Source organism: Notamacropus eugenii, chromosome 2, assembly GCF_028372415.1.
Source record: "Notamacropus eugenii isolate mMacEug1 chromosome 2, mMacEug1.pri_v2, whole genome shotgun sequence".
NCBI lineage: Eukaryota > Metazoa > Chordata > Mammalia > Diprotodontia > Macropodidae > Notamacropus > Notamacropus eugenii.
In genome coordinates this window covers 513,030,621-513,036,734 of record NC_092873.1, presented here as the reverse complement: position 1 = coordinate 513,036,734, position 6,114 = coordinate 513,030,621, and positions in this window count along the sequence as shown.

Below are 6,114 nucleotides of genomic sequence, written 5' to 3'. Positions count from 1 at the left end.
AGTGTCAGGTCTTTCTTACTCCAGGCCCAGTGCCTTAAACACTGTACCACCTAACTGCCCCACTAGATAATGCACAAATTGAAATTCCAGGCAGCTTGGTAGGGCAGTGTAGATCACTGAACTTCATTCCAGGATGACCTGAATTCAAATCTAGCCTTAGACACTTTTTAGCTCCATGATGCTGAGCATCTCACTTAACTTCTGTCTTCAGATCTGTTAGCCATTTTCTTCTGTCCCTTTAATCTTAAGGTCACTCTCCTGCTAGCACAAAGAGCAAAGAGAGAAGAGAGGAAGGGAGATAATGATTAAATTCATGAAAGCTGATGCAGATTCCATGGAAAAGTACACAGAGAGATAAGAAAAAGGGACCCAGAAACAGACAGCACCTCTGGAATTGGATTTGGAAACGAAAAGATCATTCATAGCTTTGGACAAGGCAGTTTCAGTTGAGTGGTGAGACCCAAAGCTAGACTGCAGATAACTGAGAAGTGGATGCCATGTGACTCTGGACAGGGACGGGTAGATCTCGACAAGCAGCCATGCAGACAAGGGAAAGATTGGAGGGAGAAGAAAGGTCATTCTTTTCTTAAGGGTACAAGCCCAAGGTGCCCAAGTGGAAGTTGGCATTTAGCTCCCTGGCTTGGCCAATACCTTAGAGTAATAATAAAGTACAGTGATAATGTCTTCCCTTTGTATAGTCCTACAGCCTAGAGTCATAACTCTAACATCACACAGATAAGTTTTACTCCTGAAAGTTCCTCAATAATAACCCCAGGGCTCATGCCTTGGAGTTTCCTCTGGAACCATCAGAATGGACCTGGGGGTCTCTAAGATTCTTTAGATCGCCACCCTAGGTGACATCCCCTACAAGGAGAAGAAATTCTGGGTTGACCAAGAGTTAGAAAGTCAAACAGGCCTCCTTTCTGGCAGGTCCATTTTATGAGGACCTCTTCAGGCCACATCGTTCACAGACTAGCAAAGGGGGTTCTTCCACATGGTCCCCATTGCTGCCTAAAGCCTTCCTCTTTCCTTCTTTTTCTCCTTCCTCCTCTTCTGGGTGCTCTCCCATGCCTCGGAGGTGCTGTTCAAATGCCAGGGCCCTTCTGCAGGAAACTGCTGTTCTTGTATGTTCGTAGCTCTGCCACTTAGTTGGGTAAAGCTCCTGCAGGCTTGCCTCGGTACCACAAAATAGAAATCAGTCCTTCATCTAGTCTAACTCTAGCCCAGAGGCTCCTAACCTGGCAGTAGTGGACTTTTTTTTTTTTAATGGATAATTATATTTCAATATAATTGGTTTCATTTATAATCCTATGTGTTTTATACATTTAGAAACATCATTCTGAGAAAAGGTCCATAGGTTTCCCTAGATTGCCAAAAAGGTCCAAGATACCAAAAAGGTTGAGTCCCTGACCTAGTCCATAATTCTCTTTCTTTTCCATAAAAATAGCATGAAAGAAACTGCGTTTATCAAATGCTTCACTGAAGTCTGTATAAGCTATAACTCCCCTCCCATGAACCTTGTCTCTGTGATGCAAACATCAAACTTCTGACAGTTCTGTGAACACCACACACACTCTAAGCATTTTCCCTGGCTGTGCCTTGTGCCTGGAGCGCTCTCCTCTCTCCTTTTGCCTCTCTTTGCCTTCTCTACTGGTTTCCTTCAAGTCTCAGCTCAAGTTCCACCTTGTACAAGAAGCCTTGCCTGATTCCCTCTGTGTTACTGCCTTCCCTCCCTTAATTGTCTCCAATTAACCATCTATGGATGTCTGCTCCTTGGGGGCAAGAAATGGTCTTTACCCTTTCTTTGTATTGACACATGCCAACAGCTTACCAAATGCTAATTGATTTCCTGACTAGCTAAGTAACCCTGTCAAAAACAGAAGTCATTTTAGCTTAGGGTGCTCTACTCTTTCCTAAATCAGGTTATTATTCTCTTTGGTTTTTAATATCCCCTTTATTTCTGAATCTATCCAACCTTCATCCCCTTCTAGTAAGTTTTCTTTTATAAGATGTAAAAAGAGCCAAAAGGCAGTTCAGTGAAAGTAACCATCAAATCAACTGTGCCTGGCAGTGTAGGCAGCATGCCACACACCCAGTCCCTCACCTTTGCAAAGAATCGGAGAAGGTGCATTTACTCTTCTCTGAGTTCTTTTTCTTTTCATTGTCATGGTTGAGTATATTCACTGAGCATCAGTTCATAGAAGTCCATAGATTCAGAGAGGATCCCTCCCCAAGTTCTTAATCCTTCCCGTAGGACATTTCTTAGGGTCCAGTACTATTCCATTATATTTATGGGCTACCAGAGGCTCCACCATTTCCCCAATTGATGGCATCCTCTTTGCTTCCATCTCTGCTACCTTAAAAAATATTCCCCTGAATATTTTAGTATATTTTAGAATATTTTAGTATATATGGGGCTTTTTTTCTATCTTCAGCCTCCTTGCAGTATAGACTAGTAACTCTCCAGCTGCAAGGTAGCTGATACATGCAGCGTGAACCACACAGGAGTGGACTGGAGGCAGCCAAAGAAAGGGGAAATCAATTGAGCCCAGCAATGCTGAAACTAGTAGCAGCTATCAGTTTTGGCAAATGAAATTTCACTTCCATATTTTCTCTGATGTTTATAGATCACTGTAAGGTTGCAGAACACTTTATGTACATTATCTCATCTGATCCTGACAACCACCTTACGAGGCACACATTCTTATTTCTTCCATTTGTTGTATGTTTTATATTTAACATGGTAGTTGCAAAACTTCCTTGCTTTTGTCTGGGCTCTCTTTTAAACTTCCTTTTTTTTTAAGAAAAAATATCCTTTTCACTACCTTCTCATTCACCAGCCTCCTCCCTTCCTCCCACCCAAGTAAAAGTTCTTCCTTGTAACAAATAAATATAGTCACACAAAACACACCCACCCATTGACTGTGTCTGACCACGTCTATTTTTCTGAGGGGCTTGCCTATCCCACCTCTGCAGATATATGCTTCCTCTGTGAATTTATGAGGTTGTCATTGGTCATTGATCTTGGATCATGAATCTTGTCTTTCGTAGTTATTTGTCTTTTCAATACGGCTGTTACTATATAAATTGTTCTCTCGGTTCCTTTCATTCTCTGTTGGATCATGGAAGTCCTCCCAAATTTCTCTGACTCTATACTTCTTGTTATTTCTAATAGTGTAAGAGTATTCCATTATATTCATATACCATGTCTTATTCAACCAGTCCCCAACTGATAGACATCGCTTTAGCTTCCAGTTGCTAACAACAATGAAAAGAACTGCTGTAAATATTGATGGATCTTTTCTCTCTTCCATTGATTTCTTTGGATTCAACATCCTTATTATTGTAGAGGATTACCACTATCCTCTTTGTTATCAAGGCGTCAGGTGGTGTTGACCTGAAAACTTGTTGAAGAAAAGGCAACAGGCTAATGCATACATTTTATGATTTAATTAATTAATTGATCAATTCCCTATTAAAGAAAACAGTAACATAATGCATTATGGAGCCAGAAATGTTCTGGCTACCCAGTGCAGAAATCTTCTGGCTTATATACATTTTGCCATGAGAAAGGAACTCTCCTAATTGAGCAAATCGTAAATTCAGTAAGACAGGACAATTAACAAAGCAATGTTGGTCAGGCCTTGGGATTCCAGGCTGGATAAACATATGTCTCGGTGATATGGCTCCATAATGCATTATGTTACTGTTTTCTTTAATAGGGAATTGATCAATTAATTAATTAAATCATAAAATATATGCATTAGCCTGTTGCCTTTTCTTCAACAAGTTTTCAGGTCAACAGTGGCAATCTGGACTCCTCACTCTCGCCCCGTATTCAATCTTTTTTGAAGGCCTGCTGATTTTACCTTCTTGAATATGCTTTCTCTCTTCTGAAATTGCCACCACTCTAACATAGACTTTTACCACCTCACATTTGGATGATTCAGATAGCCTTCTGGTTGGTCTATCTGCCACAAGTCTCTCTCCCACTCCCAGTCCATCTTCTAATTCAGTTACTAAAGTGATTTTCCTAAAACTCTGGTCTGACCAGGTCATCCCCTACTCAATAAACAATATTGGCTTCTTCCACTCTTCACTGGAAGGATAGTTTAATTCCTCCAGGATTAAATATCAAATCCTCTCTTTGGTGTTCAAAGCCCTTCATAACCTGGGCCCACTACACCTTTGCAGTCTTCTAGTATCTTACACGCCCTCCCTTCCATCCCGACTCTTCAGTGCAGTGGCTTTGGTCTCCTTGTGTTTCTTGAACAAGACTCAATACTATTGGTCAAACAAGACTTTCAATCTCCTGACTGCACATTTTCACCGTATCCCATTCCGGGAACGTTCTCCCTTCTCATCTTTTCCTCCTGGCCTTCCTGGCTTCCTTCAAGTCCTAACTAAAATCCTTACCTTCTAGTGGAAGGGATTCCTTCCTTTATAGGAAAGTATGGATTTTAGTTGGGACTTGAAGACATTACTAAGATATAAACCATTATTAAACCATTTAAGCAATATTAAGAATTAAGGGGGATTTCCCAATCCCCCTTAATTCAAGTGCCATTCCTTTGTTGGTTATTTCAAAATTATCCTATATATAGCTTAATACATAATAGTTTACTATATCAGATTACTTGCTGTTTTAGGGAGGAGGAAGAAAAATTTGGAACTCAAAAATCTTATAAAAATGAATGGGAAAATTATTTACATGTAATTGTGTTGAGGGCCAGGGTGGAATGCGGTTGACAAGATCAGGATAGACCTTCGGGGGAAACTGTTCTTTGAGACTGTGCTCGTTATCATCCGGAATGGCTCTCCACGCCCCCCAGATGTTGCTGTCTCGGAGAGACAAACGAGAGAATTACAGAAAACAAGGGATATGTAAAATAGATGCCCTCTAGGTTCTCACAGTCTGATTAAATCACTAGGGCGAAGACAAGCAGAATGTCACATAGGCTTGCAGTTTCTGTCTCTAAATACCCGGACCCTCAGATCAATAAATGGAGTTGGTCTTTCTTCTTCACCACATCACCAAGCCATGTGGGGACGCAGGCCGTTCGCTCCATAATTGGAAAAAAATACTATTTTAAAAATAAGGGTTCAGACCTTGTCTCCCCAAATTAGACCCTGAGTTCCTTGAGAACAGAGACTGTCTTTTTCCTTTCCTTGTACCTCCAGCACTAAGCAGAGTGCCTGGCATACAGTAGGTGCATAATAAATTTTTATTGACTTGCTATTGGTGTTGCTGGGTCAAAGAGTATTTGAGTCATTTCATATCTCCAAGAGTGTATTAATGTGCCTATCCTCCCACATCCTTTCCATCAATTGTCATTTTCCCTTTTTTGTCATCTTTACCAATCTGGTGGGTCCAAGGCAGAACCTCAAAGCTGTTTTAATTTGCATTTTTCATTATTTAGAGCATTTTCTTGTATTTTTGTTGATCTTGCTTCTTTTCATTTTAAAATTTGCCTCTTCATCTCCTTTGACCTCTGTTTCTTTCTCCCCTTGCTTTCTTGGAGCCCAATAAGGAAATACCCATTACTTTTAAACCTGCCTAACCCCCCTCCTAGGGGCAGCTAGGTGGCACAGTAAACAGAGCTCTGACTTTGGAATCAGGAAGACCTGAGTTCAAATTTGGCCTCAGACAATATTTGTGTGATTCTGGGCAAATCACTTAACCCTATTTATCTCAGTTTCTTCATCCATAAAATGAGCTGTAGAAGGAAATGGTAAACTACTTCAATATCTTTGCCAAGATAAGAAAAAGCTTTTTCAATGGAGGGGAAAGGGGGGAGGTGAGAGAGAAAAAGTGAAACTTATTCTCATTAGGGAGGGAATAACATGCACACTCAATTTGATATGAAAATCTTATCTTAGACTACAGGAAAGTAGGGGAGAAAGGGATAAGTGGAGTGAGGAATGATAGAAGGGAAGGCAAATGGGAGGGGGTAATTTAGGGAGGGATACGGTCAAAAGAGAATAGAATAAATGGGGGGCAGGGAAGGATGGCGGGAAATATAGTGAGTCTTTCACAACATGACTTCTATGGAAGTCTTTTGCATAACTACACATGTACAGCCTATGTTGAATTTCTTGCCTTCTCAGTGGGGA